The 26,895-nt window shown below is 42.6% G+C and overlaps 1 protein-coding gene across 3 annotated transcripts in view; it reads left to right on the forward strand.

Annotated features, from left to right (window-relative positions):
* The window catches only part of slc8a4b (solute carrier family 8 member 4b), a 95,027-nt gene that overhangs the window by 3,651 nt on the left and 64,481 nt on the right, over positions 1–26,895 (forward strand). For 2 of the 3 annotated variants that reach the window (XM_058625925.1, XM_058625928.1), the window contains exon 1: positions 10,683–10,812. The gene's annotated coding sequence lies outside the window, so the exon portion shown is untranslated. Of the gene's footprint in view, positions 1–3,197; positions 3,272–3,462; positions 3,545–10,682; positions 10,813–26,895 lie in introns of those variants that run through there. The other variant, XM_058625926.1, reaches the window with a different exon arrangement.

Below are 26,895 nucleotides of genomic sequence, written 5' to 3' on the forward strand. Positions count from 1 at the left end.
ATGTAATGAACATGTCCTGTTTGTGTGGAGCAGAAGTGTATGAGAATGAGCTGGCTCTGTGCGTCCTCTGCTTTTTATTTTTCCTCTTGCTCCCTCCTCACATCCACATCAAGGAGTTGCAGCCATGTAATTATCCAACATTTTTACCCGGAGCTGCTTCTGTTCCGCTTCTCCTCCCTCACTACATCATCCTCCCTCTTTTTACCTTCATAGATGTGACGCTAGAATAAAACTAATGTAAAGGAATGTCACAAAGCCAAGAGTAGCGTTTTTAAAGCAGTGATTTTGTTTTTTAAAGCAATGTCATTCAACTTGTTCTAATTCAGTGCACTGAAAAGACTCCAAGCTTAGACAAACATGCAAAGCAAAGTTTGCACACTCAGCCGTTCACACACTGAGCTGCTGTTGAAGATGACTTCTTTGAACTCTATTTTTGGAGGGATTATAGAAGTAATTCACTGGAGTTTTCCTTTGGTTGGATTGGATTTGAGTGTGGTTTAAGAATTATACAGTCAGTGTTGCATGTGTGTTTGAAAAGCCGTGTAGGCAACACGTTTTTACCATTTAAGAGTCGTAAAACGGCCACCAATAAGAGGTTGAGGGCGACAAAAGCTGATCTTCCACACTTTCATGTACAAGCAAACATGGACACACACGTTTGTGTATATGTCTGCAGGATTTGAGTGTAATCTGAGGGAGCCATACAATTAGCATCCATTTTTATCTCCCTGTACCAACCTCGCCCTGCCTCCCTGCCCCTCATCTGGTGGTTATTTTTGGAATCGGAGGCGTATGCTCGCCCACACTGTCTCCAAACCACCACTCACTGTGTGAGAGTGCGTGTGGCTGCTTGAGAGTAAATGCGACAGCAGATCCAAGCAGCTCCTGAAATGTTCCTTTAAATTCAGTGCCAGGGCAGAGCTGTCCTTTCAAAAATACCCCCCCTCAACCCCCCCGCAGATCCAGGTCTAGTCGGGTAGCTCGGTGTTGGAGAGGAGGAATATGCAGAGAAGAAGGTTTTGAATTATTCGAAGTATGGAAGCCTCGAGAGAAGACAGGAGGCATGGTGTTAAAAAAAAAGAGAAGGATGACTCAGTTTCCCATTTCCCAAAAAGATGACAAGTATATCTGAAAGGCAGACAGTGTGTATCAGACATGGTGGAATAGGCAGAGATGCAGACAAAGAAACGGGTAAAGCAACAGATGATGAAAAGTGAAGGCAGACCAAAGGATGAGAGAAGAGTTGGGAGAGTGCTCACGCAGAAGAGATAGAGAGAGGGAGAGGGAGAGTTCAGGTAACAGAAGTGGAGAGATGACGGACGTGAAAGCGAGGCTGACTTTGAATAAAGACGAGACAAGAGTCAGAAAAATGGCTTCGGTGAAAGAGAGGGACATGGAAAGAACAAACCCAGCTCCTGTGGCCCACTTATTCAACTCCAACCCTTTCATCATTTTTCTCAGTACATGCTCATTATGTACAGACCGACCACTCCCTCGCTGTATAACTGATCACAAGGCTGACATATGGCAGCTTTCTAATTCACATTCACTCCACCCTTGTGCAGCCTGCTGCTCCTGCATCCCATTTCTGCTTCAACTTAAATTTGGGACTAAAAAACGGGTTGTTTTCCTCTGGTGGATAAAAATACACGGATGTCCAGTTCAACAAGTCATGTAATCTTTCTCTTCTTATGTTTCTCAGGGTAAATAAAGAAAGTACTTCTCTGTGATAATCAATATACTGCAAGACAATCACATAGTGATACATCACGATATCTGTCTAAGTTAAAAGTGCAGGATTTCTCTATTTATTCACAACATTGAGAACAAAGTGCATAAAGTCAATGCATTGAATGTGGATGGGGCACTAACATTTTCTAAATATGCAGTTGGATTAGCATAAATACTGGAGGGACAGGAAAATCCAGCAAAATAAAACACCCAAGGCACCCAAACCCTCCAACAGTCACTGCAGTTTTTAAACTTCGTTTTTTTGTACAGATTAGAAAACATTTTTAGTTTTATAGAAGTGCTCTTATGTGGATGTTTTAAATGTGGATAGAGACTTTAAACTGAGCCATAAACTATCCAGTAACTTCTTTGTCATTGCATATTATAAGATATAGACATAAGAGTTTTAACTGTCCGCTCATATAACACCATATTTATTTATTATACAAGTTTAACGCTCTTTAACAGAATAATCCCTTTCATTGTGAGGCTGGTGAAGCTGACGGGAAAAACTAGCCTATAATTGATGTTTAATTTGACTTTAGGGTTGGACAGCTATTCATTTTAGGGCATCACATTAGACACCACTCATTCTGACCGCCTGAACAAAGCATTTTCTCGAACCTTAACAACACCCAGTTTTAATCCCCAACCTTTAATTTAACCACTAGTCAAATCTTGGCTCTGAGAAATGAGGTTCTGCCTCATTAGGACCAGGTTTTGGTCTACTGGTCCTGACACAAGCTGAGCGTTTATGTCAGAAAAGGTCCTAAAGAGGTAACAAGTACAAATACAAGCACTCTTGCTGGTCAGTGTAGAGTCCACACATACTCTCACTTAACCCTCTGTCATTGTAAATTATAGGGTTTTTTTGGTGGTTGAAGTGGTACCTACAGAATATATATGTGTGTGCTAGTCTTGAACATTTGTGCTCCACATGTGCACATTACGCTTGACCTTGTATAGTAGAGGTCTAATGACTAGCCGAAGAGGGAAAAAAGGCACAGTACCTCTGTACCTTTTCCACTCGTCGGCTCTCGCACGTTTTGCTGCAGCTAAATAAAACCGTGGATCATTAAGCTTTGTTACCCCATCTTTCAAGAGTATAAGCTCATTATCACGACGCTGCTTTAATTGACTGCAGTAAATTTAGCCGGCTAATCAGTTTACAGTGTTCACTGTGAAGCTCTGCCTGCAGCAAATCATATGATCACGTCTCGCTGATTAAACATGATAGAGCCTCCATACGGGACGCTGCCATACCTCAAGCGGCATTTCCAGTGCTTGTGCACAAATGAGTGTATGTGTGTGTGTGTGATCTGTTGTCACATGGCACAGAAGAGTTTGTTTTGGTGTTAAAAGTGAGCATTTCAGTTTGCTCTGCACATATGTTACAGTGCCCTCTGTGTGAAAGTAGAAAATAAAAGTGATATTGCTTTGATTGCTAACTTGGTGCTTGTTCACAGGGATGACGGCATCATTGAACATGGTCAGAGGAGTGGAGAAATGAGCAGAGTGGCAAAAACAAACAAAGGATTAAGTAAGTACAGGATTAAGATTAGGATTTTTAAGAAACACTCTATCCTTTTATAAAACTGTCCTTATGTCACATGTCAGCCAAGGTGGCCCTTCACTGGCTCTGCTTCATGTCACCGTTTTCCCTCCCCATCTTTTCCACGAAGAGAGGGTGATCCATCCTCCTTAAAGATTATATTTGTTTTGTTTTGACAGTGATGGTAGGCAGGAAATTGGATGGAGTGCCGTAACATGGAAACCAAACAAGCCACATTTTCAGCCCAGATGAGAATACACGGTATGTGCATTAGTCCTCATTGCCTTAATCCTCTCGCCCATCTCTTCTCCTCGTGCCTTGCTCGGCCTCCATCACTATTTGTGCATCTGTTCTGTTCCTTCCCCCTCTTCTGCGCTCTCTTTTCTTCCCCTCGCCACCTTCCCCCACACTCTCTCTTTCTCTCCCACCATCTCTGTGTCTTGTAGTTTCAGTTCCGTCTTCCGTTTTTTTTTTCTCATGACTGAACTCGGTTTGATTACTGATGGCAACATTTTCCATGTTGAAATGATGTTTTGGAACCTGTCAAATGTGGTTTTGAACTTCTTGAATCTACACAGACATACATTTCTGCGCATAAACCCTTCTAAATGTTTCGTACTGGACCTTTTAATAAAGATTTCATTCGAAGTTTGGGACTTTCCATCACACGTCCGGCTTGATTGGGACACAAAGTAGTTTAAGTCATGAGCGATTGCGTTTGGTGATTTCACAGTGTGCAAAATAAGACGCATGTTGAAAAATGTGCAGCACAATTACATTAACAATGCTTATGTTGAATGCTAATGAGAACACACACACACACACACACACACTAACTGCTGGCTCCAGCAGTTCCCAGTCTGCAGAAAACAAATGGGATAAGTCGACATAATAATTATACATATCTGAGTAAAAATAATACTGTTAGATGGACATTATTAGAAAGAAAGGAGCTGCAGCACACTGACAATTATTCCATGTATTTTTGATTCACTGAAACCCTCATATATCACTGCTTTTATCATGATTATTATCACTGTGATCACTGATGGACAACTCAGAGGAGGGAGACATTTTAGCAGCAGATTAGCATGTTTGTGTGTACGTGCATTTCTGTGTGTGTGTGTGTGTGTGTGTGTGTGTGTCTGTGTGCGATATGAATCACTGTGAAAGGTCAGTATTGCTTGAGGTGAGAAGAAACAGAGGAGACAGAAGTGATGAATTGCACTTTGGGACTATTCCTCTTGCAACACCCCGAGTTATATTGAACTGTGTGTGTGTGTGTGTGTGTGTGTGAGAGAGAGAGAGAAATAGCACATGTGTATGTATTGTATGTGAAAAAGAAAATGCAGGCATGTTTCTTTTTCATATTTGTAATTTGTGGTGATTGTTATTGGCGATATATTGTATTATTGTATATAAGTATTTGCACATTCAAGTCATAACTTCAGTTCACAGTTAAAAGCTGTGTATGTTTTGATTACTGACATGTATGTATCGGAAATTTCATTTGAGGTGTGCAAGCTGCAGAAATTCCCATTGTTGTTACAAAACTCTGTGACATTGTCACAGTTTCAGTGGTGAGTTGCCTCATTTGCAGCAACTTCGCTGTCGAGGTGTAGACACACAGTGTCTCCGTCATGGCTGCAGTGAATAGGTACATGACGTGTTATGAGACACAACTTCTCATTTGGATGATGATATTCAGTTACGACACCTTTGCTAATACAGACAGTACCTGGCCTATAGGGTGCACTTTCATTTTCACAAATCACAGTGAGATCTGTCTGAATATGCAGGAATTTTATATGTGTGTGTGCACCTTTAGGACCTTTTCGGGATAAACATTCAGCAGTGTGTTTACATGCATGTCAAAAGTCCGATTTTAGTCGGACTAAGGCCATAATTTGGTTTTCTTAATGACATGTAATCACGTTATTTCGACTAAAATCAAGCTAGTCTTAGTCAGACTAAGATCGTAATTTGGTTTTCTTAATGACATGTTAAAACGTTATTTCGACTAAAATCTAGCTAGTCTTAGTCGGACTAACATACCTGGATAATGCGATTCATAGTCATAGGATTATTTCTGCATGTATACGCTTACTCGGACTGGAGTCGGACTTGGCGTTCTGTGCATGCATCAAAATGTCACTATAGTAAAGTAGTGTAGAGGTGAAGTAGAAAGAGCCGACGTATAAGCTGCAGTACTGTTGCTGGAAAAGAACGAAACATGACAGCGTCTGCTAGAGTGAAAGTTATGGAGAAGACCCATTTTTGGACTGACGAAGACACAAGATTTATGCCTTAAAACAACAGCACGATCCCTCTTGCCGTTCGCTGTTTGTTTTTCTGGAAGTAAAGGTCAACAGGAAACTAATTTCTAACTGACAATAGCGTATAGAGCAATACAGCCCGACCTATGGAGGCGGAGTCAGACATGTATACTCAGTCGGACTATGGCCTTCGCTCGATTAAACAGTGCATGTAAGTGTAATGACTGACCTTGTCTGGACCAGTATTCGTCATGGAGACCAAACCTGGTCCTAATGAGGCAGAACCTGATTTCTGAGATTTGAAATTTGGTTATGTGAAGGTTATCGTTAGCTTAGTTTTTGTTGAACTGTGGGATCAAGCTTTGTTTTTTTATGTCCTAACAAGAATAGCTGTGCAAACCTGTGTATGTGTGTGTGTACTTGTATTTATGTCTTACAAACCTATCTTTGTGAGGACACTTTGACCCCACAACTTTAAAGGGCTTTTTCAGGGTTAAGACCTGGTTTTTGGGGTTTGGGTTAGAGCTAGGGAATGCAGTATGTCTATGACGTGTCCTCATTAAGATACAAAAACGGGTTTGTGTGTGTGTGTCATGGAGTTGATTGGTTTCTGCCTCCTGATTAATCAGCAGCTCCATTTCGACGCTGATCAATAACGCAGCAGGCTGATGGAGGTGGTCCACATCTCATCTACCTCTTTTGTGTGTGTGAGTGTGTTTAAACGGTTCTATGCCATTGTGTGTGTGTGTGTGTGTGTGTGTGTGTGTGTGAATAGACGTTTGTCTTGAATGCTACAGTATGTTGAATGTGTGAGTGTGTGTGTGTGTGTGTGTGTGTACATTAACAGTCTCTCCCAAAGACACGCAGGCACTTAGTAATTGACTTGTGCTGTGATTGATGACGTGTCTAACGGCCAGAACACAACAGCGACAGATGTGTTGATGCACTTGTGTGACCGTGTGAGCCCTTTAACAACCTCAAGCAGACATAAAACACACAGTGTTGATGTGATAGCCCTTCATGCGGTTTCATGTGTCTGGGACTCGACTGTAAAATGTGCAGGTGGCCAAGAATGAATTATCCTGTATTTTCAGCAGGTGCGACAGAGAGAAATAAAGTAGTGGTGCAGTGTCGCTCGCCAATCTCCTTTCAGATTACCAGGGCTCATTTGTTCGCAGAGCTCATCATCATTTAGTTGTGTTTCATGTCTCCCCTATGGTCCACACTCAGCATGACTTACAATAGCTTTGGCGGCCGGACACAGTCTGAGCTAACTTCTGAATAATTAGGAGCCAGCACTCTTTATAAAGTTGGAGATAAAGCAGAATGACTTCATTAGCAGACCACTGTGCAATCATGTCCAATATTTGAGCTGGGCATGAGAGGATTGTGACATGGGATTTGGGGAGTTTGGCCTTAATTAGCCTTTATTTACCGAGGATAGTTTTTCTAATTCCACCAGCTCCTTTCCAACAACACCCTGCTACAAACTAATATCCCCAATATGAGCTACTATTTGTGATTGTCTCTGTCCCTTATTATTTTCTTGTGGAATCATTAAAATTTGCTGTTGCAAGAAGTGAACGGGATGTGATAGCAGAATAAAACCAGAAGCACACGTGTGCGTAAAGCTGCGGTGTGTAACCTTTGGTGATTTCTGTTGTTGTTGATGCTGATTATTCTGCCTCTGTTTAGTCTGAATAAACAGGAACGATGTAACGTTAAAAAACGAGGGAGCGTTTGTGTGTATACAGCGACAGCAATGCAGTGGCAGGAAGCATTCAATCATACTTCAGCCTATTTGCAGCCGTCTCACTTTAGCAGGGCAATTTTGCTCTTATGTCCCTCTGTCTTGTCATAAAACAAATCACTTCCTGTGTGCAGTGCTGGCTCACTGCTAAACACAGTGAGAGTTGTGTGTAGCCGGTTAGCTTATTTGACAGTGGTTTGAATGTGAGCAACATTTAAATGACATAATTGACATATTAAAAAATAAATAGTAATAATAATAATAATCTGTGTTGTGTGGTTTGCCATGTTTGGATGGGGAATATGTGAAACTGCCATCACTCACATAAACTTACACCATGTCTTCTGAAAACTCTCCCCAGTATTTTTAGTTTTTGCTGCAGTGGTACTAGAGACGTGTGATTTGACAACTGTAGAATCGCCACATTACTGCATTCTCTCTCTCCTCAGAGTCTGATGTGGCTCAGCAGTGGTTGCAGATATAAGGACAGAAACTTGATAGGAACACACTGCATTTATAATTGGAAACCATGGACACCAGGCTTGTCTGTGAAAGCTCAAACCGATATGGCTCAGAATGTCTGTGGTCCTCCAACACACTAATGTCCACATCACGGGATCCCTGTGAGGAGGGGCAAGACAACCACCTCCAAAAAAAAGAAATCCTCGAGACATGGCAGGTGGCATGTTATTTTTCATCTTCTCAAAATCAGTCTGAACATGGTGAACATGACTGTAGTGTGTGACGCGTTTTACATCACAGCAGACAAGGCAGAAGAAGCACACAGTGCGAGTAAAGTTAGACCGCTTCAACGCCCTGGCTGGAAAGTGCAGGCAAACATTTTCTATGGCTAAAAAAATAAACCCGATGTTTATTTCAAGTGCTCAGGGAACAGCTGCATGACTTTGTGCCTGCATGTTCAAACACAGTTGCTGCTGTTTCCTTCACTACGCAGCTCCAATCAAGTTTCCTTGATGGAGTCTGGACAAGTAAATAAAAAAAAAACAGATGTACAGCACATGACATGTCATAGAAATGTTTTTTTTATCTTCTGAAAGAGTGGGTAGGGGCAGGGAGACGAAAACTAGGTCATACATGCTCGGTGGTAGAGGCCACACATAGTTTTAGCAATTGCTAGGAAATCAACAGGAAACCAAGTGCTGTGTGGTCTTAGAGATGGATGGTGGCGGGGGGGGAGGCGATTCATGAAGGAGAATCGCCCGAGTCTGAGCAGCAGCAGTCGTCGTCATACATTGTTGTCATGGTTTTACTTGCTGCTGAAATGCTGTTTTATAACAGCGAGAGTTGCATTGTTCACGTTCAGCGCGTCTCTAATTAGGGCTCGTTTCTAGCCTGTAATAACATCGAGGCTAATGAAGAAACAGAGCGTGTACTGCAGTATACAGTAGTATACTCAGGAGGTTTTTGCTGAACCAAAGTATTTGTGTTTTACATGCTGTTTTGCCGTCGGACGAAGCTCCTCCTACTAAATTAATAAAAAAGACTCAGTAGAGTATTATCCACTGAACAAAAGAGTATGCACCGTGTTTATGGTTCTACAAGTGTGAAGCTAAAGAAGCGACTTAATATTTCATGGGAAGTGGCAATTATCCTGCTGGCAGAGATGGCTCGCGCTGCTGCGCTCAGAGATGCTTATGCACTATGGTATGTTTATGGTTCTCAGCTGTATTCTAATGGTAACACAGAGGGATCTGCTTTCTCTCTTATTACCATAGAAACTGGGTGGATGTGTAGCTTCCTCTGAAGATATTATCCTGGTTTGTTTGGGAATATTGTAGCAGACAGAAACACGTGCGCTGCGAGGTGGTGGGGGAGGGTTCGTCGCGCGCTGAAAACTGTACCGCTGTGACGCTGAGGCAGGAGAAGGAGGTAGGAAGGAATGGAATGTAGCGGGGTTACAGTCATTGACACTGATTTATTCAGACAAAAGTGCCTTGGTAACACTTTAAAACCAAGGCACTCTTTTTGTGGAACATTGAACGGTTTAGTTCAGGCATGGCAAAATATAAAAACTACACACCGACGCGACGCTGTGACCTCAGGCCTGCTTCCGCGTGAACAATGACTTTTTAAATAACGGAGGCTGTTTTAATTTGTTCTAAAGGAGAATATTTGCTCATGTTTAACCACAGTCATGAAGTAAATTCTTTAATTTCACATGTGCAGACATTCACAGACTCATCAGGTCTCCTGAGCAGCTGTTGGCATCTGTACGTCTGCACTTGTGTGCATGTGTGTGTTTGTGCTTGTGTGTTCTTTCTTGTTACTGCACATTTTGTCATGTTGTTAGTGCATGTTTGCCATTTTTGTCAAGCTATACATTTTTGGTCCGATGGTTAATGTGTTCTGTGTGTGTGTGTGTGTGTGTGCGTGTGTGTGTGCGTGTGTGTGTGTGTGTGAGTGATGATCTCCCCTCAGGGTGTAAATGAGTCTGTGGTGTAAAGGCCATGCTTCATGCTAAGACAGACCTCTGATCAACTGCGTCGAAAAAGAGGGATAATGTAAAACTCCTCCTCTCTCTTATTTCATTACATAAACTCCTGCGCTCCTCTCCCTCCTTTTCCTCACAGCATCCATCCCTGCCGTCACTCTTGTCACCCTTCCATTCTCCGTCCTCCCTTTCTCATTCCTCCTCGCTGACCTCCATTGTCTTCTCTCCGTGTCTCCCATTACAATGCCCTCACTGCCCTTCTTCGTACCTCCTTTCCGCCACCTCTTTGAAATTCAGAATGATCTTCAACCTTTCTGGTCAATTTTTTGAGGTTTTCTCTATTATATATATATAGAGATAGATATCTATCTATCTCTATATATATATTTTATCTATACATATACACATAACCTAATTTCCACATTTGCATTTCTTCAATTCACAATAGAGCTGAACTGATGGATCAACTGACAGAAAATCAATCAGCAAATTATTTGTAGGTATTTTTAAACAATTGGACTCAAACATAGAGTGCTGGCTAAACACACACACACACACACACACACACACACACACACTTAACCATAACCGGTTAATGCTTAATCCTAACCTTAACCTAACCACACCTCTAATTTTAGCCCTAAACTTAACAGAAAATTTCCCTCAGAAATTAGGTGCTGGGACCAGGTTTTTGGTTTCCATGAGGACTACTGGTCCTGACAGGGTCAGTGTTTATGCCAGAAAATACACACACACACACACTGACTGTCTGGCCCTGTGCTGATCCCTACACTCCTGCTCACATTAGCTCATCCTCCCTCACTCACACACTCACACACACACACACACAGAGAGATAGAGGGAGGGAGAGAGAGAGAGAGAGAGAGAGAGAGAGAGAGTTGCGCGCGTGCTCTGTCGCCGCCGCCGCTTCAGAGGAGGAGAGACGTTTATTCAGAAGCTGAAGGAGGGACGAAACGAACGGAGTGAGGGATGAACAGACGGGAGGATGAGTGAATGAACGAACGAACGAACGGATTCTTGTGCCGAACCGGTGAGAAGACGCAACGTGTGTATTACCTTTGTTTTAAACAAGCGTGTCTGTCAGTGTGTGTGTGTGTGTGTGTGTCTGTCTGTCTGCGTGTGTGTGTGTGTGTGAGAGAGAAAGAGGTGACAGAAGTGAAGACAAATGTTAAATGTGGTGCGGAACTTTGTCTGCTCGTTAATTGCAACTGCTGTTTGTAATTTGCCCACAAATCGCCTCGTGCGTAAAGAGGCAGAACCGGTCAGGTCGAGATCACGCACAGGAACGGGATAGATGTGGATGTGGGATGATGGGACTCTCTCTCTCCTCCGTCTCAGGTGTGTGCGACACCGCCGAGCTCTTCCCCTCCAAGTCTGGGAGACGCCTTCAGTGTCAGTCCCGCTCCGGTTACGCATTTTATCCAGTTTCTGCCCACGAGCAGGCTCGTGTACGTGCGTAAATAGAGCGTCTTGACGGAGCGACAGCAGAGCAGATTGAAGACATCTCTGCTGGAGAGAGAGAGAGCGAGATAGAGAGAGAGAGAGAGGGACAGAGAGAGAGAGAAAACGGTGACATTTCACAGGGTTTGGAACAGGGTCGTGGACCGAGCAGCCTGTGAAGGAGAATCAGGTCAGGATTTCACTGTGGAGAGCTCGCGCAGGGTCAGAGTGCAAGGCAGGAATGCATATATGACATAAAAGAGTCTATTGGAATGTACAGTACACAGTCTGAGGGTTTTCCTGTGAATTACATCCAGTGATTAATTGCCTTTGTTTATTATTGCATCCTGCGTTTAAAATCTACAAGACACCATTGTTTAGAATTACAGACAAATATGTTGACGAGTAGAACATAAATCACAAACAATATTCTTCGACAAATAAAACCTTCCTGACCTTTCTAGACATCAAAATTAAATTCTGGCATCATCATTGCACCACAGCGTTCTCAGAAAAGACATTTCCATCAGTGTTTGAATTCTTAATTCATCATAATGACGACCGTGTAGAGGAAAATGTGATTATCACTTTTAAATCTGCCAACTTTCAGGGAAAATGGAATGATCGTTGTTATTATAAGTTTGCTTTAAAATAAGATTCAACCCAATGACATGCAGCGTTAGCACTCCATTATACACTTACTGGCCACTTTATTAGATACACCTGTTCAACTGCTTTGTGAGCACAATTGTCTTCTCAGCCAATCACATGGCAGCATTTGGGCAGGTAGACATGGTCAAGACGACCTGCTGAAGTTCAGACTGAGCATCAGAACGGGGAAGAAAGGTGATTTTAGTGACTTTGAACGTGGCACGGTTTCTGTTTGACATCTGGAGGGCTTACAGAGAATGATCCCAAAATGAGAAAATATCCAGCGAGCAACAGTTTTCTGGGCGGGAAACGACAGCAGCAGAAAACCACACCGGGTGCCGGTTCTGCCTCTTTAGTAGCTCTTCTGTGTACATAATAAAGCGAGCCAGTGAGTTTGAGTGATGATGATGATGATGATAAGGAACAGGATGGAGAAGAAAATGAAAAATTGCCAGAAAGATTGGTAATGATAATGATTATGATGGAGCTGATTATAATAAAATGGTCTGTTGTGGTGTTTCTCTTGCTGCTGCTGCTGATGATGATGATGATGCAGCAGCAGCAGCAGGATGATGATGATGATGTGAATGAATGTCGGTAAAAGTAGAGTAATAATGCTGCTGCTGGTTACAGGGTGGGAGATGATAATGAAACCGTCTGTGGCGGGAGTTCTTATGATGATGATGATGATGATGATAATTCTGACAATTACAATCCCTCTGATGAAGATGACTTTGTTTTCCTGCAGTTCTTGACGAAGACGATGAGGACGGTCATAGTTTTTACGGCGATAGAGACGGTTACAGGGACTTTTGCAACAGTGATTCATAATTAATAAAAGATATGTCGCCTTCTTAATAATTCAAGGGCCCAAGCTGTCTGAGGAAATGTAGGCTAAAAACTAATTTGCGTCCAACTCCAGGCATGATCCAGCTCACGTCAGCAACAATAACTCTTGTGTTAAGCGGCTTTGCTGCTGGTTCACTGTCATTGTCCAGTGTGGTGAAAGCACTGCAGACCCTCCACATGCACGCGATCAGTCATTTGCTTCAGTAAAGTGGAATGGTTTCATGAGGAAAGAAAATGAAGGGACTCAGTGATAGTTGTGTTACTGGTTCAGGGTTAGGGTTAGGGTTTTTCGAATAACTAACGTTTTTGGATACTTGATGCAGAAAAACAACAAATACTCTCAAAAGATCATAAAGACAGAGTGAACCCACCTGTCCAGTAGAAACAGAGCTTTCCACCGTTCAAACGCAGCACTGATGTTCACTCTGGTCTCGGATCGCTCTGCGTCAGCCTTTTTCTTGGCGGTAGCTTTCCCAAAAACCCGCCTTTCGTCTGCGACCAACACCTGTTGTCGGCGCCTTTTCTTCCATAACGTTGCTGCAACTCTTGTTGGATTTAGCAAGCGAGCATAAGCTCTGGCGTTGTCTTCTGAGAATGCACGATTAGTGCACGAAATGTGATATTATTAATTTCGGTTGAGCGTAGGGTTGCAAACTTTGTGCATTTTCCTTTTCCACCATTTCTTGAATGAGTTAATTGTTCATTCATTCATCTTCCACCGCTTTATCCTCCACATGAGGGTCACTGGGGGCGCCGGTGCCAACCCCAGCTGACATAGGGCAAAACATGGGCTGCATCCTGGTCCATTTCGCCTAATTCCCGAATCTGCACCATTTTTTTGGACTGTGGGTGGAAACTGGAGAACATGGGAGGCCTTAAAGTAAATAGTCAAACAGTAAATAATAGAAAATGCAAGCCTTTTCTGCAAATCATGTCGATATGATGTCATTAAACTTCATTTTTATGAAAGCCTGAACTCCGGAATAGCAGCAGTCTCTGTTACAGAAGTTGTTGTTTTTTCGGTGGGAACGATGGTTGTGGTTAGGAGAGTCAGTCTGATGATGCAGGTATACAGTAGGTGTAACAACAGCGAGAAACTAACGAACATATTCTACCAAGGCGATCCATGTCTGGAAATGACCGCAGGTGCAGAGAAACCAGGTGTTGGGAGGAAAACTGCACATGCATTTATTCATTACACTATTTTGTGAGCCGACTAATCTTAGAAATGTCAATATTGACATCGATTCGGTCGGACTCTCACATTTATAGTCTGCCTCCTGGTTTTGCGTATGCTTCTTGTGTACCGACCAAGTCTCTGTGCCAAAAATAACCAAGACTCTGTCACTTTCTCCTCCTCCTCCTTACCTGCGAGTGGATCCTCAACTAATCCATTAATGACTTAAATCACGCTCGCTCTCATGTTGGCCACAACTCAGCCTCTATTCTTGTGTGTGTTAATCTGGTTATGTGTATCACTGGCACTCAGTCTCGGGGTATTTTGTGTGACTTGTTACTCGTCCCTTCTTGGCGGCGGAGAAGCAGGAAAGTCCCCGTGGTTGTAATCATCTTTCTCTTGTTTGTTTGTATGTATGTATGTATGTATGAGTGTGTGTGTGTGTGTGTGTGTGTGTGCTACATGCTGTTATTAGTAGGGGGTTTGTTGTCGGCCCTGGAGATACAGTAGATGCCTTATGTTGTGAACAGTGTGGTGGGGAGAAGATAATGAAAGGAAAGTGGAAAAGAAATGAAGGAGCGGAACAGGAGCAGGGGCTCGAATAATACGAGGTTTTCACCGATTCACGATGGATTAGCACACTGGTGTGGGTGTGTCCTGTGCAATCGTAAAAAATGTTGACACAAAACATTAGCGGTTTATTTTTCCTACCTCCTTGAAGGCCTGCAGTGTTTCTGACATATTGGTTTATTCAGTTGAGTTTTTAACTGTTCACTCCGTCTCCTTCATCCGTTTCGACTATTATTAAATCAGGATCGTTTCAGGAACCATTTTAATCTTATACTTTATCAAGTGTGAATTCCCTCCCGGAGATTGAAAGCATGGCCTCGTCGTCGCCGTCCTCCTCCTCCTCCCCTTCCTCCTTGCTGCAGGTTGATAAATTAAGTCGCTGTAACAACAGCATGTGAGGACAGTGATATATATCGTATAGCGCTCATCACTTCTCCAGCTATGGCTCAAAGGTACTGGTCCTCACTGTTGGTGCTGCACTAGTATTGAGTGTACTGTGAGTGAAGGCCAGGGGGCAGTGTTCAAACTATAAAGCTATAGTCCATCACATCCAAAAAAGGTTCAGTGCCAGTGCATGCATTTGTTAAATTCAGCCATAAATCTAGAAAACCGCGGCCATGTCGCTTGCTATAAATCTTTGAGAAATGAAAGAAAAGTAGAACATTTGTTTAGCCTAATGTGACTACAAGGCCTGGAAGAAATTAGAGCTCAAAGTACTGCGCCACTAACAAAGGAAATTCAATAAGAACTCAACAATCACAGAGACAGATGGTTGGGACAATATGGGATTTCAACCTTAAAATGAGTGGCGCTGACCTAATATCACTCTGAGACCAGAACAACATTTGCCCCACACATCATTCATCCCAAACCGCTTCCAATCACTCCCAGAGCATCACTTGAGGGGTTCAGCTGACGTGTTTATTGCCAAATGGTGCGATTTCTAAGCTGGGCAGCAGTTTCCGGTGCACCGTCAGTGATCTCACTTACACGGCACACTGATTTGGCCCTCACACTTTGTGCACCTCACTTAGTCCTTCACAGTAAAAGTGCTTAATGATGAGCCTTTAATAGCCTGTAGCAGTTTCCTTGCATTGGCCGAGGCAGGATCTCACGCTCCTGACTCTGATCACTGACTTTACTTACTTTGAATCTACCTTATTGTTACAAAATATGAAGGTAATATCGTTTTTGTAATCATTGAAATGTGGAGATCCACAGTAAGTGAACATCAGCTTGCACATTTCTCCCTCTTGTCTGTCAGTGTGACCTTGCGCTTGCGAGCAGATGTGATTGATACCGAACACTAAAATAATGACCTCCTCATCCGCACACATCTGCCCACAGCAGGTAAAGATTTAACTCCCTGACCCGCCGCGTCATCCCATTGTCTGTCGTTTTGCCTCCAGGCAGATTTTTTAGTCATTTGCATAAAGACAAAAAAAATAAATAAAAAGTCCTCTATATCACCTGCCATCCCAGTATTTACAATGCTCCATGAAGTGTGCAGGAGTGGATTTGTGTTTGCATCATCATGAAAGGTGGCGAGTCTCAGGGTAATTGGAAACATAAAGGTCGCACAAGTTTAAAAAAACTTTGTTGTTTCAGCTGATAAATAGTTTTAGGACAGTGATGTGTAATATACAGTATTTCTTATTTTTTTAGTGATAATAAATGTCAGTTCACCTTTCCAATGCCCTGATGAGATGCAACCGTTGCACTTCAATACTCGGCAATGAATCAGTTCTATGTATATTATTTTTGCACTAAAACGTATTAAATCAGTAAATAAATCAGATTTATTTCATCAGTTTTAAAACAGATGTGTTTCAGGCGACACATTCAACAACTGACATTGAAAATGAATGACTGGAGGCTCCAATGAGAAATCTATCAGAGCCATGATCATTAACCAGGATTTACAGTATATAACCAGGTTATTTATTGATTATATAAAATCATGATACCATGTGGCAGCTCTGTGTCCTCAGAGTCCTGGGGTCAACGTGTCGTAACGGACGTCAGTGCACACACACACACACGCATGTTCGACATTCATGACTTGAGGGGACATTGCATTGACTTACATTCATTTCTTGGAGACTTACTCTAACCTTAACCACAATTACTACTGGCCTAATCCTAATCCTAACCCTAACCTCAACCTAACCATGAAACATATCTTCACCTTAAAATGTAGTAATTTACGTTATGGGGACTTGCTTTTTGTCCCCACAAGGAGGACAAGTCCCCATAATGTGACTGTGTAAACAGGTTTTGGTCCCCACAACATTAGTAATACCTGGTACACACACACACACACACACACACACACAGGTGCCTCACGATCCGACTATGAAACGATTGTCTCCTCTCGGTCTATTTTATGCTATTTAACATTTAAATAATCAAGATTTTGGATTCATTTGTCAATCGATGCAGAATCGTCCTCGTCTGAATCGCGATGCATCTAAGAATCAATGTTTTTCCCCACCCCTAACACACACACTCACACACAGAGAGCATAAATATGACATAATGTAAAACCCCCAAACAGACACCAACACACTTGATGAGGCAGACATTGACATGCAGAGAGGGTCGCGCTGCTGCTGCTGCTGCCAAAAATAGAAAGCACCAAGGTGGAGGAGAGCCATTTGTTTTTCAAGTAACCTCAGCATATGACACACAGTTGAAGTGGTGACAGCGTGTGAGAGACGTGGTAACAATGCACAGGCATTAAGGCTGTGTTAAAAAAATATAGACTTTGTGAGTCTATTGTGGGACGAACAGCTATTTCTCGCGTTCCAGATGCTCTGTTTGCTCAAGAGGACAGTTCAGAGGCTGAGGTTTAAGTTTCAGTCAGTGGGGGATTGCTTCTAAGACAGCAAGGGAAGCTCGGCTTCCTCTAAAATGCTACACGTGCGCTAGAACGCGATTTAGAACGCACCACTAGTCCGCTCAGAATCTGCTGTTTATTTTCGTATTCTCGCGGCAGCTTCCGCACTTAAACCACTTGAAGCTCCAGCGTTGCAGAAACATACATGACAGCAGAGCCTTTTTTGTTTGATACAAACATTCAAACATTCAAAGGATGCACCAGGTTAGAATCATATTGAAACCGGAAATCAAATCTTCATGTTGTGAATAAGAAACAAATGAATTCAGTAAAAATCAGTGGTGATGCCAAACCCCTCACAGTCACGGACATCCAGTTTCAATGAAATTGCTGGACAGTGTTGATGAACAACAAATGTCCTCACAGCAGTTGTTGTGCTTCTTGTAGAGGCAGTAACCATGTCTGTGAACCTGTCTGTCTGTCTGTCTGTCTGTCTGTGTGTGTGTGTGTGTTTGTGTGTGTGTGCACCATGGGTCACAGGGCAGACGTTTTCTGGAGATGTTATTATTGTTGTCAGCAATGCCTTAAATTACACTTCAGGCTCGGCTTGATGCTCGGCAGCATGAGACTGTGCTAAGAGGAGAGCAGCGACTGCTGCAGTTACGATTAGCGAAAGCTCGAGAACGAGGCACGGGGGAAGGAGAAACCAGCTTTTGTCCTTTTCCCAGTCGCCCTCTGAGGCCAGCTTCAACACAATCTGCTCATTTTGATTTCATGAACGGCAAATGGAGATTGCAAATGGACAAATTATCTGTGCAAAAGAGGGGGCCACAGATTAAAAATACACTGACCTTCAACACTTTTCTCAAAGAACAGCGTTGAGTGGGCGTCATGTGAAGTGGACAGCTCTAAAAGGAGGAATTAGAAGAGAAGTGGCAGGAACATGCTGGCCACTGGTTGTCAAACAGATGAAGCACTTGTTTCTCAGGCGTAGGTTTATTTCCTGACAGTTTCCCCCTCCTTGTGCGTGTCTGGCTCTCTCCCTTCTCTGCCCTGTGTTTCCTCTTTCCCTCTCTTTCATTTTCTCCGTCTCTCCGTTCTGCTCGTCCCAGAACACGAATTAACCTTTTTTTTTTTTTTTTAAACCAAACTCAAGTCCAGAGCAACATTTGACAGTTGGAGCATCAGGAACATGACAAAGAAGATTATGACTAAACAGAGTGAGACGGAACATTATACATTATATAACGATGGCGCCAGGTTACACTGTTCATCTTCATAGCACGGGCTATGAAGATCGCAGCTGGGTGAGCTGAGGTGTGGGATTGGTATCATTAGAGGATGCAAAGCAAGTAATTAGTGCTTCATTCATTGTTATCAGTGTAATGTTTCCATGATCAATTTGGGCAAGATGAGTCTTCTAGTCGTTCTGCATCGGTCCTCTGTTTATAGGCCTGAAACCAACATAATGAGAGGGTGATAATTCAACACTGTGGGCAGCTTTGAGTTGACTTGGACAGGACGTTGTCATGTGTCACTAATGATTGTAGGTGATGCTGTGAGACAGAATCCAGAGATGTGCTCAAAAATAACTGTGGGTCAGATAATGTTGAGAGTTTGAAATGTATGTCACTGATAGGGACAGACAATAAAGTTTAAAGTTCATCTATCTCTATTTTAGTTAGCCACCAGGGGGCGACTCCACTGCTTGCAAAAAGAACTCGGTTTGAGTGGAAGTAGATGACAGTAAACGTTTTCCTGAGGAATTAATGGTCTCAATCACTCGTTTTCAATCACTTCTCCAATAGAACACGATGTCACTTTTGTAAGTTTTGTTCCCACATAGTTGAAAGGAGACAGTTAAGCGTGGCACATATGAGTGGACACCAGTGTGATTGACAGCTGTCGTCCAACAGGTGTGTGGTCTGTGAAATCCTGCTTTCAAATCATGAATCGCGAAGCTTCTTACCGGGATTTTATAATGGTTCACCAACAGTATGTACGTACAGTATGTATGTGCAGCCCTTCATATTACACATACACTATAATCCAGTATAATAAAGGTAAACACGACGGGAGTACAGAAATGATTAGGTTGACGGTGTTAATACTCATCACTCACCACGTTCACATCTGTGCTCCTACTACTTTTACTCTTGTTTGATCCTCCCACGTCTCTGTCCGTCTGTCTCTCTGTCCCTCCCTGCCGTCCCACGTCTGTTTCTCAGCTCGCCTCGTGACTCTGTCCTCACCCCGTGCCGTCGCTCGTCCTCCGTCACTCTGCCCCCCGGCTTGTTCACTAACTTTGTCCCTCTGTCTCACCCTCTCTCCTCCATGTCCTCATCACTGTCTCTTCCTGCGCTGGATCAGTCCTTGTCATACATTATATTTTTTATTCTCTCCTGGCTGATCCAATCATTCTTCTGTCTGTGTATAATCTGTCACAGCATCATAAACCCAAACCTGGATTATATAATCTGATAAGAGGCCTCACACACACACACTTTCATGCCAAACGCACACATAAGCTGTCCAGCCATGTTGCGTGCATGACTGCACTGTGTGTGTGTGTGTGTGTGTGTGTGTGTGTGTGTGTGTGTGTGTGTGTGTAGAGTATTGCCATGTCTGATATTTCTAATTACAGAAAGGATGAAAATCATAAGTGATACGTGGGAGAACAACAAAAAAATGATAATAAAAAAGCAGGAGTGGAAGACAGGCGCACTTAAATACCCATAATCCACTCTGGTGCTATTGCCTTCCTCTCTCTCTCTCTCTCTCTCTCTCTCTCTCTCTCTCTCTGTCTCTCTCTCTCTCTCTCTCTCTTCTTTCTTTCTATCAGAGACACTCTTTAGCTTTGCATTCTCTTTCATAAGCGCCCGCACGCCACCGCTGTTTTCATTTCACTGTGACTACTCTTTATTTACTGTTCCACTTTCCACGGTTTGTGTGTGTGTGTGTGTGGGACTCGTGTGTCTCCTCGTAGGCCTCGCTGCGATGACATCAGAAGGTTATAGTGACAGCCCGAATCTGATAATAACGCAGGTTTTTATCTTCTTTTCTTCTGCTCGCTGAGAAGAATGATCTCCTTTGAAAGCACATCCAGAACACGGAGCATTGTCGCTGCCTCTCTGTGAAATGGGAAAAAAAAAAAAAAGTGTGTGTGTGGGTGGGTGGGTGTTGGGGGGGTTATCAAACAAGGAAGAGTTGAGCTAATGAAAGACTTGCCTCCATTTAACTTCATTAGTTTTACCACAGCTCTGTCGCTTTCATTTCCTGAACACAACAAATCAAAAGCAGCCGTGTTATCCATCTGCTCTGTTATCAAACCGTACTGCTTTTTGGCATTACTCACTGGCCCACACACACACACACACAGACACACACACACACACACACACACACACACACTCTCGCGCGCACGCACACACCTCTTTTTGGCATTCAGCTCAAGAAGCAGTAATTTTTCCATCACCATTGGGGGTATTTACTTTAGAAATTAAAGCAATGGAGGAGAACGAGTGCAGAGTATCGCCGGCTCTTTATGGATATTGTTGAGTGCCTTTGCGACCAAAGGATTTTTAAAGAGCACTTGTTTCTCACGTGACGGAGAGCCTGCCGTGGAAATGTACAGGGACGGATGAAGATGCGATTGGGAGGAAAAAGGTGGAGGAAAGAGAATCAGAGGGGAGGAGAGATGGAGAGAAAACAACAGAGGGATTATTACAGTGAGATAAAATGAATAAATGATAACAGATGAGGGAGATGAATAAAACTGCAGCCAGCACCCTCTCAAGGATCTCTCTGTGCACAGTGATGGAACATAACGTAATGTCTTTACTATTTACTTTATAATTGTTCATTATTCTTCTACTTCTATAGAGTTATCATGGGTAGTACAGATGCTATAATCTCATTTTGATGCAACTACGCCTATATTTTTGGAGTTTGATGAATACTAAATGCGGGATTTTGTTTATTACGGTGCATCGTTACATACAGCAGTGATTTAAAATTGTGGTGAGGTTAAAGTTGTGGATAAGGCTTTGTTTAGACTGTCCAACCAAATGAATGGATGTCAATGCAGCGTCCTTAGAAGGATAGCTGCACAAACCTGTGTGTGTGTGTGTGTGTGTGTGTGTTTGCTAGTTCCCTTAGGCTCTCTGCCTTCCTCTCTGTGTGTAACATTAGCAAGGGATGGACGTCTGAGCATTGGGCTGCCACTATCTCTCAGCATCACACACACACACACACACACACACACACAGAGAGTGGGGGCAAAAAATAAACAGAGGCACAAACTGGATATGAACATCTGCAGTAAAACTAGCGCTCAGGGGGAGCAGAGTGAATGTGTGTGTGTGTGTGTGTGTGTGTGTGTGCGTGCGTTTGAACAACACATATCCATGACTCTACATCCATAGAAAGCCGGAGGGCAGATTATGCTGATTGTGTGTGTTGCGTAACACCGTATGTGTAATATGCATTATGAGGTTGCGTACACGATGTTTATTGGGATTATCTAAAGCCACAGTAAGCGATTCATCCCACTGCAAGAAGCCTCAAAAGCTCACGCTCACGTTGAAGTCCACAGCTCCGATCCCTGCATGCATGCTATGTTTTTGTAGCTCATTAGAAATCCTAAAACACCAAGACACCATGTACAGTATGTTTACAGTTAGTGTGCATTGAATCACCACTAGGGGTCGACTCCACTGGTTGCAAAAGGAACTCAATTTAAATGGAGATTTATGGCAAAATGAGCTTCTACTTGATTTATAATGTCGGTAAACATTTTGGCTGAGGAGTTAATTGCCTCAATGACTCGTTTCAGGTCTTCTTCAACGGCGCACGATGTCACTTTTGTAAATTGGGCTCCCATTTAGAGGGAAATGATGATAGAGCCTGGCTAATGTGAGGACCCTTCAGCGTGACTCACATCTGGTTGCAGGTGACATCTGTGAATCTCCGGTCGTAATGTGTATCTGGAGGTTTTCTAAAGACAAATGAGACCCGAGCAATGGCGTGTACCAGTCTGCGCGGCAGCTGAAACTCCTCTCCGTTTTCCTGCATATGTAGTATACTGTATCTGCTTACGCTCGGTGTGAAAAGGACTCCATTCACTTATGCTCTCCCTCTCATCCCTGAGCATGTCTTCATAAAGACAGTGTTGGTGTGAACCTCTCGTCCTACGGCCATGTTCATTAGGTTCATTCTCTAACCTACGCCTAATCTAAATCTAGGCAGAATGAAACATTCATGAACACTTTGCCATTCACTCCTCAGTCCTGCACACCCTGAAGGACCCACTCATACTTTTCTCATTTCCTTCTTTGTAATTTTTCTGTCATTAGTCTCTTCTCTTATTGTCCGTGTTGCTATTTCTTTTCCTTTCCTTTCACTTGGATCTCACTCGTGGCTTCAAACATGCTTTTAGACGGATCAAAGTATTACTTTTGTCCACAGCCTCACAAATGAGCCTGTTGTAAATGAATGGCTTCAAAGGCTGAATAAATGCCGCACAGTGTGTTACCTCTGGCTGCTGCATTTTTTTTATTTTACGCTCACTCACTCACTCATTCACTCACTCATTCACATCCACCCACTCGCATAACACACGTGTAAGTACACAACATAAATAACATGGGTAATGTGCACTTTATGCGTGCATATGCGAGGGAGTGTTCGCTCTCCTCAGATCAACCGGTTGAGCGGGACTCCGAGGTGAGAGGGTGAGGCTTCAAAAAGCCCTTTCATGGCCGCATCGACCTCTGCATCCGCGCATCTATCGACTAACTGTAATTTGGTTTGAGAAAGCTAGAACTCCTCCATCGAACACTTGAGTGCTCGTGGCTGCACGCTCGCACACGTCTAACGGACTGCGGCTCTGCGGCTGTACATTAACCTGTCAGAATGTTTGTAGCCTATAATCCTGTGTTTTAAATTAAGATCCTGCCTGTTTTCCCTCGACCTCATTAACTTGGCTACACATTATTTTATATGCATAGCTTAAAGGCACATTAATACGTAATGCGCTGCATTAATGATTGTTACAACCTCGATAGGAGACCGAACAAATACGGACGCCACAAGGGTTTTTTTTTAGTTGGTTCTAGAGCTGAAACGATTAATCGATGAATCGATTATTAATCGATTACTAAATTAATCGATTCAACTATTTTGATAATCGGTTTGAAACCGTTTTCATGATTAAAACAAGATTTCTGATTGTTTAAGCTTCTTAAATATGAATATTTTCTTCATTTCTTTGATCTGGATAACAAATTAATCATTAAAAGTCTGTCATTTTGGTTTGTGGACAAAACAAGACATTTGAGAACTCCAGGTTTGACGAAACACCGATCAACATTTTTTATGGTGTTCTGATATTTTATGGACCAAACGATTCATCAATTAATCAAGAAAATAATCGACAGATTAATCGATTAAGAAAATAATCGTTAGTTGCAGTTCTAGTTGGTTCACCTATTGTTTTTTTTCCAAAATTCGGACAAGTTCTCTATTTATGCCATGACGATGATGTGGAGAAGTATTTTACATTGTATTAACACGTAGAATGCGTTAGAACATCTACTCTTTCATGCATTTACACACAATAATACAAATGTGCACAGATAGCAACGTGGAGAGTTGGACTGAGAGTAAAGCAGCAGCCAAGGAAACCAAAACAAAGACTAAAATGTCTCCGTCTCAGTCTCCAGCAAGTCCAGCGAGACAAATATCGGACTGTTGAGCTGCTTAATGTTCCACTCTTCACCAGCTCTGCCCGTTGTCGGTTCTTATTGAGCTGCTAATCTACCACACCGGGTTGAACAGCCAATAATTCTAATGAGGTGTGGTGAGACAACAAAAACGTTGTGCTCAAAGACACTAAAGCAAGCACATACTGTACATATGCGTGAAGAGTCTCTTTGTCTTCACCACCACACATTTAGAAACATCACGTACGGCCTCTTTATTCACAGTCAATTGATGCAGCAGCTCGACTTAATCACCTACAGTGAATATTTATACGCTTTTGTATTGAAAATGCAGTTTTTAAATTGCTTCCTGTTTGATTTTTTGACATTTAATACAAGTATTGATTCATTCACGTTTACCGAGCCAGTCAAGGAGTTAAACCGGTCATTTTCCAGTCAAATGCCCACTCGCGCTTTTCCAGCCCGACACAAAAAAACCACAGCAGTTTTATTCATGTTTTTCAGGCAGAAAATTGACTTAAAATAAAAAACTGAAAATAAGCCTTTGTAAAAACAGTGTTTTCGCTGACCTACGTCTGCTGCCCTGCTGTCGCTTGGCGTCTCGGGTAAAATTCAAGAAAAGAAGCATCGATCCAAAGATAGAAAAGCTGCCGTGAGATCCGTCTGTCTCACCCCACACACACACACACACACACACACGCACACACGTGCGCACACATCACCCCCCTCCTCTCCACAATCATGATGATAACATTAAAGACTTTTGTATCTCATTAATCACCATGGCAACAGGTTTAGACCTACTTTCTACACTTGCTCTCTGTGACTGTGACACACATACACACAAATAGGGAGATTATAGTTTAGTTCTTTAATAATCTGTACAGAGAGTGAGATGTTATATTATTATTGCGTGTGTGTGGTAGAGCTGAAATCAACTATTATGATCGTCGGTGAATCGGTTTGAAGCTTTTTTTCTTGATTAAAACAAGATTTCTGCTTGTGTCCGCTTCTTAAATGTGATTATATTCTTAATTTCTTTGCTCCAGATAACAAAGAAATCATAAAATGTGAATCATTGGGGTCCGAGGAACGTTTTTGACATTTTTTTAAGGTTTTCTGACGTTTTATGGACCGATCAAGAGAATAATCGTTAGCTGCAGCTCGAGTGCGTGCACTGAATCGAGCGAGTGGCTGCTGGAAGCTGTGGCAGGTGTGGAAACCCCCCCCCCACACACACACACTCACACACACACACTCACACACACACAAGGGCAGAGTTGCGTTGTTAACGCAGTGTTTGGTTCTCCAGGGCCATCACACACAGTCACGTGACTCTGTGTGATGGCCGGGTTATGTAGGTTGTATAATGGAGTGTGTAGTTGTGTGTTTTGTACTGTAAAGCAGGTGAGAAACGCTCAAGATGTTTGAGCATGAGAGCAGATGGAAGCTCCAATGTTATTGGAGCGTATGCTACGTGATTCATTTATGTGTGTGTGTGTGCGTGTGTGCACGTTTGCGTGGTTGTCACCCCGGTGAGATTATGTAAACACAATTTCATACCAGCTAAAGCAGCAAGTGAAGTGAGGTTTGGAAAACTCTACTGAACATGCATGTGCAGTATCTAGTATTAAATGAATTACAATACAACACGATATACTTATACACATAATAATAAAGCCTTTGCTGATTATTCAATTGTTTTTTAACAGGTACAAAGTATGATAAAATGTGTTGTCTTTCAAGCCATTAAACTGACTTATTATCTAACAACAACTCACCTGATTACTTACAATTACTTTCAATCCATCTTCGCCAGATTATGTAAATATAGCTGGAAAACCACATTGTGTACTTTAGTTGTGGTCAAGACTTTATTCTACTGTATATACAAAGTCATAATAGGCTTAAATCATCTATTTCTTTCCATCTTAAACCTGCACAAACTACAGATCCTTTAAGTTTTGGTGCATGTTTTATTAAGAAGCCTTCACTTCAGTCAGTCCTGCCACTTTGTGTTGAAGGTGCTTTGCAGTTGCCAAATGTTGTTTGCCATTAAGTTACTTACCTTTCGCTCTCCTGGCTATAGACTTCCTGTCTTGTCTTATTTTTGGCTCAGAGCCACCATTACAAGACCCAATGTTTGTCTCTTTCTCCTGACCTCTCGTCCCCTCAAGGCTGCAGTAATTCAATGTTGGTGATTGTTATTTTGTCATCACGGGGTTCATCCTCCGGTGGCAAATTGGTTGAGTTTCTTACCTGCTGCGTTACACTGAATGACATGAAATCAAAGTATAGCAGCTGAAGGTGCGAGGTGGGGGGTGTTGCATTTGAAGTTTGGTTGTTTCTATTTCTTGTCTTTAGACATGATCTCTGAACACAAGGTTCACTCGTCATTTTGTGTCGTGTTATATTTAAAGCCTGCGACATGAAGCTATCGTGTCCAGCTCTGCTGCTGATGGTGCATTTAGTTTTTTTTGGCAGACGCTGAATTCCTGTAAAGTCTTCATGGAAACTGGAGAAGCCACTGAAAACGTGTCTGTTTTATAACAGTTGCTTTTCTAAGACAATGGTTTACACATTTATACTTTTAGCAACGCGATCCAACATGAGAACACACGTCTGTGTCGAGCAGCTGAAGCCCAAGCGTCAACTGTCGATGACTCGCACTCCAGCCTGTCATCTGCCAACTAGTCTCGCTGCTGATTTTGAGAGCTCGTGGTGGCACAAGAGGGGCCAAAAGGGAGACGGAGGTGCTGAGTGGTGTTATTGCATAAAAAAAGGAAAAAAAGGCGGGCTGAGAAAATCCTTGACTGGCTGTTGCTATGCTGTCACTACTGCACTTCCTCCTCCTCACCTCTAACA

Source organism: Solea solea, chromosome 3 (assembly GCF_958295425.1).
Source record: "Solea solea chromosome 3, fSolSol10.1, whole genome shotgun sequence".
Taxonomy (NCBI): domain Eukaryota; kingdom Metazoa; phylum Chordata; class Actinopteri; order Pleuronectiformes; family Soleidae; genus Solea; species Solea solea.